The sequence below is a fragment of the Alnus glutinosa genome, chromosome 1 (assembly GCF_958979055.1).
Source record: "Alnus glutinosa chromosome 1, dhAlnGlut1.1, whole genome shotgun sequence".
Classification (NCBI taxonomy): Eukaryota; Viridiplantae; Streptophyta; class Magnoliopsida; order Fagales; family Betulaceae; genus Alnus; species Alnus glutinosa.
In genome coordinates, this window is record NC_084886.1 from 15,898,532 (window position 1) to 15,914,624 (window position 16,093).

The window sequence follows — 16,093 nt, forward strand, 5'->3', positions numbered from 1 at the left end:
GCTTGGTGGTGGTCTAGGGATGGCTCGATGGTGGTCCAGTGTTGGCTTCGTGGTGGTGCAACCGTGATCCGACGGTTTGAAAATGAGAAACTTAAACTCGAAAAATGATTTATGAAATTTAAAAAATAGAAATCATTTTCCAAACTAAAAAGAAGCTTTTTTAGTCAAACAAAAAATATTTTCAGCTTGATTATTATTTTTTATCGCACCAAACACAGAAAATTATGAAAAACATTTTGCATAAAATATTTTACGTACACCAAAACAAACAAAGCCTAAATTATTTATTATTATAAAAGCTTAAGTGGACAAAAATAAATAAATTTCAATTTATATTCCATCACCATCAATACACTTTCAATAATTTTATTTAAAAATACATTTTTAATATGCCAAAGCACAGGATAAAGAAAGACGGTGATCCATGCATGACTCCATGTTATTGGAGCTTTGCCCATCTTGGTGTGGGTTTTGGGTTGACTTTTTTTTGCATTGTATGAGGAAGGGAGGGACGAGAGGGGGATGGTGACATTGGGTGGGGTCTAGTGTAAATTATTTTTAGTATTCAAATTTCCAAATCTAAGTGGGCATTACAAAAATGATATTAATTAGGTAAAGATGGATGGGCCAGATTAAATTTTGATTCCGTCTTTCGTATACCACTTGCAATTATAAGTGGGACATCATATAACATCCCGTCCGATAAGGTTAGGTTTGTCAACATGTTCTCGTAGAGGAGTAAAGTATTATAAAATGTACGAGAGTAATTAATTAAAGAGAAATGCATGTTAAGAAAATATTATCAAATTAAAACTTGAGTAAATGTGAAAATGTTTGGTTTAAATGATTAAATATTAATATTATAGATGTTTGAAGGGGGTACGTATTCAACTTAAAATTTTAAATTCATATTATAATATCTATTTTTCTGAAATACATATTACAAAATGCATTTGAAATGATAATTCGCACAAAACTAGGGTAGTGTTGAAAGTAATTACTTGTTTTTTGAGGTCAAATTAGTCAAATAAATAATTGTTGCCCTTAACCGACTAATGAACCTTCATTATCGAAGTTGACCGATGGAAGTGGGGTTTTGGTATGCAAATGGAAGTTAAATGCTTTCTTTTGGTGATGGTGGCATATTGACAAGAGATATGATCTTTTGTCACCCCAAGACACAACTCTTGACCACCTTGCCCATGAGACAAGGTGGTTCCCTAGCTAGTTTTAGAATTTTTTTTCTCAAAAACAAAATTAAAAAAATAAAAGTAAAAGTTGCAACGTAGACAAATATGGTCAGGAGTTGTGCCTTGGAGTGACAATGTATTATATCTTTATTGTAAATGGCAGGTAGTTCATGGGAGAAAAAGGTAATTACCCCTATTTTTTTAATATATGGTTTAAGATATATATATATATATGGTTCCCTAGCTAGTTTTAGAATTTTTTTTCTCAAAAACAAAATTAAAAAAATAAAAGTAAAAGTTGCAACGTAGGCAAATATGGTCAGGAGTTGTGCCTTGGAGTGACAATGTATTATATCTTTATTGTAAATGGCAGGTAGTTCATGGGAGAAAAATGCTATTTTTTTAATATATGGTTTAAGATATATATATATATATATATAGGTGTTACAAATAATGTGTTGTTAATTATGACATGTAAAAGGTAAAATTCATTGGGATTGAGATTGGAGATATAATACATTGTCACCTCAAAACATAACTTTTGATCACTTTTGCCCACGTAGCAACTTTTACTTTTTTTTTTACTTTTTTTTTTAGAAAAAAAAAAAAAAAAAAAAAAAAAAAAAAAAAAAACCTAAAATTTGATAGGAGACCACCTTACCACATGGGCAAGGTGGTCAAAAGTTGTGTCTTGGGATGGCAAAAAATCTTATATCTTGAGATTCGGATTTGGGTAATTCATTTTAAATGAAAAGTTCAAAATTTGTCACGTCGTTAAAAAGCGTTAAAAATTAAAAGTTTCTCTATTTTCCCTCACAGACCTCTATCTCTACCATGACACTGTAGTTTATGGCTATGGCCACACTATCACACCACTATTACCAGTATGCCATCATCAAAAGTTTCTCTTGCATTTTTTTTATAAATAAATGGGTCATCGCGGACTCTTTAGACTATTTTGGAGGGGGTCGAACCACCTCAACGACCAAAGAAAATGACGAACCACTTCTATGACTAAAATGGGTGGTTTGCCACCCTCGAATTAACTAAAGGGATGGTCAGCTAACCCTTAAGCTACTTTGAAAGTAGCCGGGGTGAACCACCCCCAAATCAGCAAAAGAATAGTTGGCTAACCCTTGGGCTATTCTGAAGGTTGCCAAATCATCTCAATAAACAGAGAGGGTGGCAAATTATACCCCGTAACAAAATGAAAGTGATTCCAAAACAGTCAAAGAATACGGTATTGACTGTAGTCTGTAGAGATAGGGAATGGCGGATGAAAAGAGAATATATTTTAGGTTTGAACATCCTTTGATGATAAAGCTTTTTGCAACCCATGAAACACTTCAGTATTACACGGATTCGAATGCAGTTAAAAAAAATAAAATAAAAAATAAAAAAAATCATTGGTTTGTTGTGAGACCAATTCCTAGAAAAACTGATGATCATGTGCTGACTCGTGAGTCCTTTGGACTTTTGGAGTCAAATAATATTGTTCTTGATCTTCACCAGATAGACTTGACACTTGCTTGTGAGGTTTTTACCTGGGGAGAGTAGTCTGAGGGAAGGTTGGTCAATGGCCTTCCTAAAGGGTTTAACGGCCGGTTGCTACCATTTATGTACATTTTTGTACCATGTGGAGGCCATAACATCTGGTGATCTTTTTACTTGGGAAGATGATAAGATGATAAGACTACCATGCTCATATATTTTTATTATGGGCATAACCGATCCTCTCGTTTGTGGCCAAATGAATTTTCAAAGGAGTTAGTGGAAAATAGGATCTGGAGTCATCTGCCATATATATATAACGTGCATGATAAAAAGTACTGTTGTTAAAAAGTGCATGATAAAAACTGACCGTGCCAATTTATAATTAATATAATAATTAAGTAAAAATAATTGACTCTTCAACTTAATTAATTAATAGTTAAGCTTTCAATTTAATTATGAACTGTACGTTACATTAGTTTTTAAGAAAATTATAATAAAAGTTGTAATAACTTGAAACATTTTTAATGTAAAAAACGACATTATTATATTGATTATAAATTGCCACGGTCAGAGCTACTGCCGTCCATCCTCAGGCGCCTCTCAGTGCCTTCTGCCGTCCATCCTAAGCCCTTTCCATCGTCAGAGCTACTGCTATTTGGGTTTTGTAGTTTCTTTTTTGTTTTTTTCCCTATGTTCCTTGGTTTTTTCTTTTGTTTATTGCTTTTGTTGTTTTTCTGTATTTGTCTCCCTGTTTATTCGTTGCTTTACTTGTTGGTGGAGACCATGCTCGTTATGGGTTGGCTGCTCGTCGGCTTCTCGGATCCATCGTTTTCTGGTGCTGGTGTGTTGGTGGTTCTACCTGCGTGCAAGGATTCCGGAAGGTCCTCTTCCGAAGCCTCTTATGTTGGCGCGCTCTTATTGCAACCCTTGGCGGCCGCTTTGTTTCTCTTTATAGATCGGGTCATTTATTTAACCCATTTCCTATATGGTTCATTTGTAAATAGGTTGTCGCACCCTTTTTTGGTGGTATCAGAGTTGTTGTTTGGGTTGCCTATCCTTATTTTGTTGATTTTTGTCATAATTCCCTTTTCCCTTTCCCCACTTTGAATAGAACAAAAAAAAATAATAAGAAGATTAAAGGGGCATGCATGGCAATTTGGCAAAGATGATCCCACCTTACCTAACCCATACATACAGCTTTCAAAACAAAAATAGAATAATAAAAGTCACTTTATTGGTGTTAGATTATACGATAAGAATAAAAATATATCATTTGTGATATATGAGAATTCGCAAACTTTATAAATAGAACTTTGTGTACAGATAATTAATAGGGGTACAATGTAGTCGTATCAAATGTTTTTTTAGTAGTAGATGTAGGTATCTAAAACCGAATTACCAGTGAATCATTTGTCTCAATTTTCTTTATTTCTTCATTCTCCTCTTTCATTTTTCTATTTGATTACAAACTTCTCCAACCGAACCCCCTCAAACATTATTTTATTCACCATATGACAAAAGAGACCCCTTTTTAACTTCTTTAGTAGATATGTCTTATATTTAATTAGTGCCCACGTAACTATCCTAATTAGTAGTTAGCAAAGCTTCACTAAAACAAAACAAAAAACAAAAAAAAAAAAAAAAAAAAAGTAGTTAGCAAGCTGACTTCTAACCCGTCACATTCTTTTCTTCATTACATTGCAAAAGAGACGTTTTTTTTAGTTCTTTAGTAGTTTAATTTTTTTTTTAATTAATTTCACAATTAACTATCCTAATTAATTAGTTAGCAAAGCTAGCAGATTAATCTTCCTGGTATGGCCGCATGCCGCATGGGCACTTTGGAAGAACTTGGCTTTTTAAGTAATTAATTATGCGACAATTATATTTTTATAGGAAATGTTATTTACATATTTCCTAGGCACGATTCTTCTGCATAACTCTCGTTCCTCTTGTAATTTTGAATGAAGGTTATTCTTTTTTTTTCTTTTTTAATTTTGAATTAAGTTCATATGACATTGATGAACTCGGATCAAACTCATTGGGCTGGACAATAGGCCTATTCTAGAAGGCAACTAGTCCAAACTTAAGTAGGCTTTTCAACTCATCTCAATGGCTGAACCCAACCAAGCCAACAGTAGCATAGCACATGATTCCTTCCACTTAGGGCTCTAAATGAACAAGTCTGTTCAACACCCCGCTTGTATAAACTCGACTCAGTACGTTTAATAAACGAGTCGACCGTGAACACAAAATTAGGTTCGATTATTGAATGAGATATACTCGTATAACTTTATTTTTATTATCTTTTATAGTATTGTTTTAATTTCATAATTAGAACATCTTAAGTAAAGATGAATTCTCTTCCTAATATAATAGATAGAGCTTGAATTATTGTTATTATTTTGTTGTACATGAGTGTGTTTGAGTGCAAGTATAAATATGTGTGTCTGCGCTCACGCGCAGGTGTATAATGAATTTATATATACATACTATAAAACATACATATATACTCCATATATATTGGATTATTTAAGATTCAAGTTAATTTATTTAATTAACTAAAATGATAAAATCTTAAAAATAATTAATTAACTAATACTTAATATGGATTTACGCAAAAATAAACAAACATAATATTTACTTTTATATAAGGAATGAATAAATTAATTGAACAGCTCATAAGCAAGCTCGAGTTTGTTCGAAAAATAAATAGGTCAAGCTTGAACAAATTTTCTAGTTCGGTAATAGACTCGAGCTCGATTCCTATTCGAAATAAAATTAAATGAATAGAGTTTGAACATTCAATACTCAGCTCGATTCGGCTTGATTACAACTCTACTCCCACTAATAGGAAAAATGAGAGAAGTGACTACCATACCATCAAGATTTTTGGGAGGCCACAACAGCATTAAATGCAACCCTCACTTCCTCCGTCAAGGGTACAGGTGTGACGACCCCTTTTTTTTTTTATATATATATACAAACATAAAACGAGTCATCGCAGTGGCACGACTACGTGTCGCTCAGCCAACATATGGCACATGCCCCATAACATGTACCTGATAATCAGAGTATAACATACATCTATCTATGCAGCGGAAAACATAAATCTGAATAGCGGAAATTACAACTTATACATCTATCACAAATTAATTACAACAAAGAGCCATTTAACATCTATCTGTTTGAGTCTTATTAACACTATAACAATAATGGCTTAACAAAGAATAAGTGACACAAACGTCACAAGCCATACCAAACCTATAAAATAGTGGACAACCCGTGGTCCGACAATTACAACTGTCGCAGCGAGCTTCAGTCATAATATCCCAAGCACACTGCTACCGACCCATCGACTATACCGAAGTACCTGCAGCCAAAGAAATATCATCTACACGGTTGTGGTGGTATCCACATCCGCATAGGTGAAAGAATGAGTTCACCGCCTTAGTATACCTCATACTAAGACCTCAGTGGTATAAGACTAACTGAGTTTTCACAAAGAACCAACCCTTATTTTATTTTTAGTCGTGCGAGCACTATATTAGCCACAATTTACCAACAGCTAATGCAGCAAACACCGACTATTTAGAAAACAATTAAAACATACTATATAGCTGTGAACATATGTAGAAGTTCCAATCTACTGCTTGGAAGATTTTACATATAGACCCCTCTATAATAATACTTTTCACCGGTCGCTCAGACATATATGCACACGATCACTCCATCACAGATATCACGTATACACATAGATCTTAAGCAAAGAACATGGCATCTTACTCTTCCATACTAGGATAACATCCTTCAACAAAACACTCGCAACACCATCTCTAATCGTATTCCAGCTTCGTGCCTTGACGTCAGTAGATCATGAGAGTACTAGAGTTAAACTCAATCATGCTAACACGTCTTTCCTGAAGAACAAGAACAGTCAACCTTCCTACTCATAGACATGCCATTACTCGCACCTGGGTAGTCATGTATCCATGTACTTTCAAGTTCAATGTATGACCTTAACACATGACTATCCGATAGAAATATACATAAGATCTTTTTCATGAAGACTCTTATGCATACCAATACGTCTAGTAAAACTACTCATAACATAAAAACATCTCTCACAAAACAATGCTATATATGCTATGCATGCCTCAATGTGTTGCTGATACTGCCTCAATGTGCTGATACTGTTACTCTGCTGATACTGTTACTTTGATATGTATGCTCTATACTACATGCTCAATGTTCCGTGCTTGACCAGTATACATTTCCCTACTGTGTCACGCTGAAATCATGCAGTTGAAATCACGCCTTTTAAAACTAAACAAATCCAGCATTTTACCCAACACTTTGAAATCATTCAAAACTTAGTTTCTTTATCAAATCTACGCAGTTTCAACATGACAAGTTCTCAAACAATTTGCATAATTTAAATCTCAACCGCAGAACTTAACACTTTAAATCTAGTCAATGCTTTTCACTCTTGCACTATCTCTTAAACATCATTGATATAGTTTAAACATAATCGAAACTAATAAATCATCTCAAAGCATATACATTTCATCATATGGTTGGTTCAGTTTCATAAACAATATATATATTTTTATCAATCCAATACATATAAAAATATATATTTTCTCAGTGAGTGGAATACCCACCTTGGCTGCATTGGACTCCAACTCGAACACTCCCTTGAACTCTAATCACTTGGACTCTACATTGGAGAACCAATTAAAGTCTCCAATCCGAACATGATCCTGCAAACATTGGTAACATTAGACTATGCTATTGAACTCTATACTCTATGACACAAAAGCTACCCGCATGCTCACACGTCACGTCACTCGCTTCTAAAGCTAGCTAGGTATCCTAAACTACCCGCGTGTAAAGCTAATTCGCCACCTTTAGCTACTATTAGGTTAACACTTAAGTTTAGGTTTATATTATATCTCACTTTAATCTTTAAAACGCGTTTACTATTTTATTTGTCTTCTTATTTTATTTACAGCATATTGTCATTATTGTTAATCTTTTTATAGCTTGTTGCTTATGTACTAACTTATCATTATTTACCGGACTCATATTCACGTATATGTCTATGTATGTATGTATATACATATATATATATATATATATATATATATATATATATATATATATATATATATATATATGCATGCAATGATTAACAAGCTTAAACCTAATCCATTAGTACACATAAATACTATGTGTACATAGATAGGTGAACTAAGTACTAAGTCATTCAATTACCAATTGACTTTAAAGTCTATTTAGTTATTCCCATAATACCACTATTTTATTTTTCTTGTCTTAAGGTTATTTACCACTTTACGGCATTCTCATATCAACCTTATATTCAATATGTAATCCTTATTAACTTATTAGTTTAGCACCTCTCCAAGTAAATTCAAAACCTATAATTTCTTTCCAACACCTAAAGATTATTTTGGAACATATCATGCTCCCTATAACAATTTCACCTTATAAATCATCTCATTTACAAATTTATTCATTAATTAGGTGTTATAGAACCCTAGTAATTCAATCGGAGTTAATAACTAAACCGGGTTAACTAAAATTCCATAACCCCATCCATTTGATCACTTTACTATTTAGCTCACGCCTTTACTTTCTATTACAACCTATTCTCTATTTCAACCGTATTTACCATTGACATAAAGGAGTCTAAACACAATAACTTCAGCTCTTCTCAACCAACCAATACTTAACCTACATTCAACAATCTCACACCTTCATTTCAACACAAATAGCCATAACAAAGAGATTAACCAAACCTCATTTCATCAAGAATCCATAAAACCAACTCCAAGGTTACCCATTCAATAATCTTAACATAGTCCCCTAAAAATTAATCTCCATAATTCAAATCAACAAATCTACAAAAACTATAAAAATAAAACCGTTCAACATGCCCATAAATCAAACCCATAAATTCACCATAAACCCTAGATTTTCATCTAAATAGTTCCCAACCAAAACCCAATGTTCGGGAAGCTCCTAGTAACTCCAAACCACACAAAATCTAGAGAAAACGCTAAATTAAACTCATTTATATAAGATTTATAAAAATCTCCAGAAATGCGAGTTTAGCGATTTACCTCAAAACGTTCGGTCAAAATGTAGATCGAGCTTCTACGATTACGTTACCGAAGTCGTATCTAAAATTGAACCGTTGGATCTTTGTATATTGTAGTTTTCCTCTAAAAATCTAAAAGAGGAAAAATGGAGAGGAAGCTCTCTGTGGTTCATAAAACCAGAACGAAGAGGCACTGGCCTCTTATTAAAGTGGCCGACTGCCACTTAATAAAAAGAAATGGCCAGGTGGCCATGAGTGATGATGAGTGAAGGGCATAGCCCTTCACTAAATTATTTGAACGTGGGGCGCAGGTCTGCGCCCCATTTTTCATTCATATATATATATATTACTTTATTTTATCTAGTTACCTTTTCATTTACTTCTTGTCTTTTAGTTTTGACTTTTCCTCACCTAATTTTACAATATTCTCTTGTTTCTCACATTGGCCGACAACTCACTTGGCTTTGTTCTGTTCTATTTTATCATATTCTCTTTTCCTTCTAATTAATCTTTTATTTAGTTTCTTATTATTTCATTTATCTTTTCTAGCATTTCTACTTTCTATATTTGTATTTCTTATTTCATTTTATTCACCTATATTCTTTTCTGTTCTTTTATTTAGACTTTAAAAATATTAATTACATTTTCTTTTCTTGGCTACTATTTACAAATCCATAAGATAAAAATAAAACACTTTACCACACTAAGTAGGCTTACATTAATTTACTTCCTAATAAACTCATTAAATAATTTCTTGGATATTACATCCTCCCCTCCTTCTAAAAATTTCGTCATCGAAATTTGCATACAATTCTTTTGATCTCACATGCTTACATGAAGCTACCCTAATAGTCCTCAAAGTTAATTAGCATCAAGCATTCTATCTTTAACATCGAAGTTATTACTAATCTTTACTCTTGGCTAACCCATGCTTCATTCATTTGAACTTTACATCATCCTCTACAATCATCAATCACTTAAACTCATACTACTTTACTAGCATCACTTGTCTCTTCATGTATTTATTTTCATCACAAGTCCAAGTCATTTCACTAAGTCTCCCCTCCTTAGTTCCAAACTCATTATCCAAATTATGACTTAAGGTGAATCATTCTCATTCCTCTATACCACACACTACAACTTACCCTTAGTGCCTCAAACTCTTAGTCATTATGGCAAACTATTCACAAAACTTTAGCCATGTAACTAATTCTTTAAGCAACCTCAATAATAATTTTGATCGCATTTAGAGAGTAACTTCCTTTAATTTGTATAGCTTAGTTGTTTCACATAAATTTCCTCTATCGTTTACCTTATCCACTCCTAAAATCATATTGGAATAACTCTAATTGTCCTCAACTGTGACCTTTACGACATCAAAGATCTAGTGTGGGCTTATTAAGTACCTCCAATATTCACAAATCTACTTATCCTCATGTGATATTATAATCTATTTCTCGTTTAATCATAGGTATCACCATCCTCAAATAAGTAAACCATTAAGATTTTTACACTTAACCTAACATCACTATGCTTCAACTTGCTACTTACTCATTAATGATGGCTTATCCTCAACACATTATCGATCTGATCCTTTAACTCCTTACTATTGCACTGCCATCAATACCTTCAAAACATAAATTTTCTCTAAATATTGGTTTCACCACCAAAGATATGCTATGACACCATGATCTCATCAAAGATAAACTAGCAATTAACTCTTTTCTAATACTTGGACCTAATTCAGACAATATTCTCTAACACATACAACTATACATTGAAAGTTCATATCTGAACTATCACTTTTACTTTAATGATTATTTGTGCTAAATTATAAACCTTACACAGAGCATGTTTGAACTACTACATTTTAAGTCAATTCTTATGTTCAAAACCGTGTTTTAAAAGCATTTGGCTTAGCCCATAAATTTTATTAAATAATCATTCTTAACTAACTCCTTGTTTTAAAATCATTATTTAATTCCCAGTTTATTAAAATGAAATATCTTGGAATTTAGTATTTTTAGTTATTCGCTTGTTAGTCTGTTTCACATTAATACTTTATTATCTAACTCGTACCAATAGATCAAATCCCTAGAGGAAAACATCTCTCGTCGTCTGAATAGCTGCTCAATTGATGGTTGTCGCCTCGCTAGGGTGTCGTCCTCGTAGTTGTAGTTAGGCCGCTTCCTAGAATTTATCTCATACAATGGTCTTGTGCTCTTCCCGTTGTCGCGTAGACGATGACGTTCACATCATGCTCTAAAAAGGCTCGTGTAACCAGTTGCACACACTCTTCAAGATTTGAGCGTTCTTCGGTGCGTCCTAAGAATACGTCGCCACCAGTCAAAGGACGGTTATTAGTCTACCCTCACGAAAAGCTCTCCCTTACATCACCTATAGCCTTACACAATCATACTAGACTCTTTTGAAAGACTAAGCAACTAGACACCTAGGCATACCCATTACAGCGTCACTACAAGAGTAGTCACGCATACGTTTTGACCTAAACGTTCGTACTCTACCTACACGACTCCACATACGTGGACGAGACAAAGGGAATGTGTTGCACTCGAATCAATCAAGACGCATGCAACACCTCCAAACCAAGGAAGAGGTCATTGTCTAAGTGGCATAGCTTGTCTACACAAAACCATGCTACGTAGACAACACAAATCCTATTGAATGCATTACAAAATCCATGCAATGCATACAAGAATTCATATTTAAGTTTTCTTATCTGTGTTAAAACTTTTAGAATCCTAAGGCTCTCTTGTTATCCTTAGACTCTAATACAAACCTAGACATCCGCTTTTCCTAACAAACCCTAGAACAAACTGCTCTGATACCATTTTCTGTGACGACCCGTTTTATGTTTGTATATATAAAAAAAAAAAAAAAAAAAAAAAAAAAAAAAAAAACGGGTCGTCACAACAGGTGAGGCCTTAAATGTCTTCCTCACCTCCCTCATCGGAGGAGCAGGTTGAGGCATTAAATGCCCCTTGACCCATGGCAAGAGGAGGAAACATGAACATCCTCTCGCTAAGCCGATGAGTTATCCCCTGAATAATTGTCACAAGCAACCCAGTCAAGAGATAACACGTAGCAAGATTGTACATTGGCACCCATCCACTTTGAAAGGTAAGTAGAGGTAAAAGATGGAAGGTAAACCTCTTACCAACACACACTCTGATATATACTAAATGTACAGGGCTCCTCAACCCCAAAAAACCCCCCTTTTTGTAGCCTTACTAACTTAGACATCGGAAGTGTCCCCCATCAACTCATTCCGACAGGCCTTTGAGCGTTTCTTTTATGAGCTTTTAATTTGTAGGAGAATTGTACGTGGAAGCAGCTGCGCAATTTTGGCACTATCAATTGGCGACATTTGTGGAGCATGGAGTTGCATACTCTAATTCCTTCTTCTTCTTCTTCTTCTTCTTTTTTTGAAGTCGCATGACTGAAACCAAATCAAAGAGTGGAAGGAATGTAGTAGGGTTGGCAAAACGGGTTACCGTGTCGGGTTTGGGGTCGACCCGCCAACCCGAACCCGACACGATTAACTAAACGAGTTGAGACACGAAACCCAAACACGACAAGTTTATAAGGGTCATAAACTGGTTAATGAGTCATAAACGGGTTAACTGGTTATAAATGGGTTGGCAGATCATAAACGGGTTGACCTGTTTATAACTCGAATCCGTTTAGCCTAAACTCAACTATATAACTTTGTGTCGTATTCGTGTCGAATTCGGAGGTCGTGTCAAAAATTGTCAACCCTAGAATGGAGAGAACCCCTTGGGAAGAAGAATATCCCCTAGGCCCAGCATATTCCAGGGGAAACTATCCCCCAGGACCACCGCATCTCCACATTGAGAATCTAGCTCCAGCACATAACGCAAAACATGGACCAGATGGTACAGAAGAAACAAGCCATCATGGCCTAACTCTAGCAAATGAATCCATAACCATCCCATCACAATGAGAAAGAAAGGGGGGGGGGGGAGAGGGAGAGAGAGAGAGAACCAACTAAATCTGAAAGAGAACAAGTCAAAGGAGAAACATTTGGATTTCAATGAAGCAGATAGTTGGGTGGATGCTAACCTAAACAACTTTCAAGCCAAAATGTAAGAAATATCCCGAAAGATGAATGGCAAGAACTTGTTTACTATGAATGAGTTTCGACAAAGTGCCCAACATCCGTTCGTACCTAAGATAGTAGAGTTTCCCCACTCAACGAAATTTAAGGTGCGAACAATTGAGGTTTATGATGGAACTAAAGATCCCTTCTGTTGAATCAGTTTTCGGTATGGTGTGAACACAACAAGTCCTTCTAGGTTCTTCAAACTTTTCCAAAAATCTTGCAAAACAGTCAAAGTCAGGAGACCCTTCCGGTGGTCTCACTCTGATGCTTAAGTTAGTTTATGAGAGAAAAATTCTGCTTAATTATCAAAACTTCATCCTCTATTTATTCCTGAGGTATAGGCCTATTTATAGGTTGTGTGATGAGCACCCTTATTGCTAGGGTTTCATGTTCTATGGCTTGAGAGCGCCGTCAGAGTCTGACTTAGACTCAAACTCTTCTATCCTCTAATCTCGAGATTCTCTCCTTATAAACCTCCGGGAGAGATCTTTGCCGAAAAATCTGAGATTTATCTTCAATCCTGGATTTCCCGGGGTTGAGTGCGATCCTGCGAAATACGGGTTGCGACTCCAATCAAAGTACACCTCATGTCGCGTATTCTCGGGAATAGTTGTTTGGTGTCTATCTCCAAAGATAGGACTTTCCCAGGAGTCTTGCTGCCTTTGCTGCTTAGTATCTACCTCCCGAAGGTGGTTTAGTTGGTTAGAACCTGGCTCGGTGGAATCATTTGCATAGCTCTGTAGCCAATTTGTAGGAGGCAAAAGTAGGAGGGTGTCTGCTACTTATCTATTCATCCTCAAACGAAAAGATAGGGAACTGCTAAGGGAGTAAATGGGGACACCTTGTAGAAGAATAGATTATTTGGCTTTGAATGCTTACTCATCTAGTGAGCGTCTATTCAATATATATAGAGATAACATAGAATACAAGATAACTTCTAACTTCTAGCTTCTAGCTTCCTGATCTAATACTATCTCTTGGAGATAAGTCTTATCTAATACAAACTATCATCGGTAATCTAAGACTAATTTAAATACAAGTAGAACTCTTATCCCTAGGAACCTAAATACAAGTAGAACTCTTATTCCTAGGAACCGGCTGTCACTAGGAGTTGTGAACTACCGGAAGTCTTATCAATACACTCACTAGAACTCTTATGTGGTAGAGACGAGTTAGGAGTGTGTTGTGTGTTAATACACCTTAACAAGGAGAGTTTATTTTGGAAGGTCACGACGAGCAAGTGGTATTCGCAGCGGTGTTGGGTGGAATATGGCCATTTAGCAACTTCATGAAAGATCTGGCCATGGGTTCGCCGACTACCCTGGCCGAGTTTATGGATTTTGTTAAGAGTCACATGAACGCTGAAGATACTCTATAGGCGCTCAAATACCGTGAGCAATCAGAGAGTGGTCAACGAGATAAAAAGAGGAATGAAACGAGACAGAAGACCGGAGATTAGGGTGAACAATCAAAGGCATTAGGGAGCACAGGTTATTCAAGCAACGGAGTCAAGCGAGCCCTAGAACTCGATGCGCGGAGTACACCACCTTGAACGTATCATCGAAGGAAGTGCTCATGCAGATACAGGACCACATCAAACTTGAGTGGCCCTCGAAGCTAAAGTTCAGGCCTAACTCGAAGGGGAAAAACAAGTACTGTGACTTACACGAGGACGTTGGGCACAACACAAATGATTGCTACGACCTCAAGGATCAGCTAAAAGAATTGATAAAACAATGAAAGCTAATGAGGTTTGTGGCCAACCACTAGGACCACAAGCCTAGAAAAGAACTTAAGGAGCCTCGTATGGAGGAGAAACAAGACAGTCCTAGAAGAGATCATGGACACATAAGGGAGATTAGGACAATATCTAGAAGGTTCACTTGGGGAGGGGAGTCTAACTCCTCCCATAAGGCCTTCAAGATAGAGCAACCCTCCAAGCTTATGCCCCATCACTTTCATTGATGAGGAATTTTTTTTTTTTTTTTCTAATTAATGAGGGGAAAATGAATTACAGTGAAGGATATTTCCCACTTTTGATTTGAATAGAAAAGAGAATGAGAGATCCTATAGGAATGCTTCCAAACACAATGTGAGAAGTGGCCAATTTTGTTAACGCAAGTGCACGATAATTGGCACATCTAAACACTTTTACAACATTCCAACTATGAAAGGAAGATAGAACTAAGTTAATATCAGAGAGAAAACTAGCAAAATTTCAAGAGAAAAAATTAAAAGGATTATTAATAGCTAATACAACCAAGAGAGTATCCCTTCAAGAATAAAAGAAGTCAAGCCATAAGTAGCAGCCAACGGCGTGGTTAAAAGGGCAGCAGTAGCTTCCCCCATACCAACATCCGTGAAGAAAAACTTCTGAGTAGCAGCAGCAATAATATTATCAGCAGAATCACTAACAACAACAGCTGCAATAACAAAATCCTCCATAATAGCAACATCAAAATTCCCTTTGACAACACCAAAATGAGGAGTAAACCAAACTGAGGGAAGAACAAAACCACTTCAGGCACTCAAATGCAATTCCAGAGAAGCATCTATCATCTTAGAGGCTTTTACAAGATCCGGTTTCAGGCCTTCAAAGATTAACTTGTTCCTAGACAACCAAATGAAATCCAAAGTAAGAGCAGCAAAAATTTGGAATTTTCAAACCTCTTTCTTAGGAATTGCCAACAACAAAACAGGATTTACAATAGTTGCAATCCAATCAACAATGGGTCTAGCAGCAAAACTTGTGGTAATAAGAGGCCAAGGAGAACTCTACCAAAGCAATCTAGCCAAATCACACTCCAAGAACAGATGACACAAAGTCTCTTGAGAACCTTTATAGAAGGAACAAACCCAGGAATCCAATTCAGCACTAGAAACAAATCTGTCAATATTGGCACGAGAAGGCAATATGTCCCAAGCAATCTTCCAAAGCAAATGTTTAGGCCTGGCTTGAAGCTTTAAACCCCACAGCTTAAACTAGACCTCAAGGGAAAAAGGAGAAGTTCTACCAAAAGAGGAAGCCAAAACTAACTCATGAGCAGATTTAATTGAAAAAAGACCTGAATGAGATGAAGCCCACAACTACTTATCAAAGGAGATAACCTGAGGAACATGAATATTCAAAATATTCTGAACCGA

At 35.7% G+C, this 16,093-nt stretch overlaps 1 long non-coding RNA gene across 1 annotated transcript; it reads right to left on the reverse strand.

Moving 5' to 3' along the window:
* Window positions 1-5,799: 5,799 nt before the first annotated feature.
* Window positions 5,800-8,901, reverse strand: LOC133858587 (uncharacterized). Its single transcript, XR_009898534.1, has 3 exons — window positions 8,828-8,901; window positions 7,346-7,444; window positions 5,800-6,075 (listed from the first exon to the last, which is right to left on the reverse strand). It is a non-coding gene; the product is annotated as an uncharacterized LOC133858587 (long non-coding RNA).
* Between the last annotated feature and the right edge of the window lie 7,192 nt (window positions 8,902-16,093).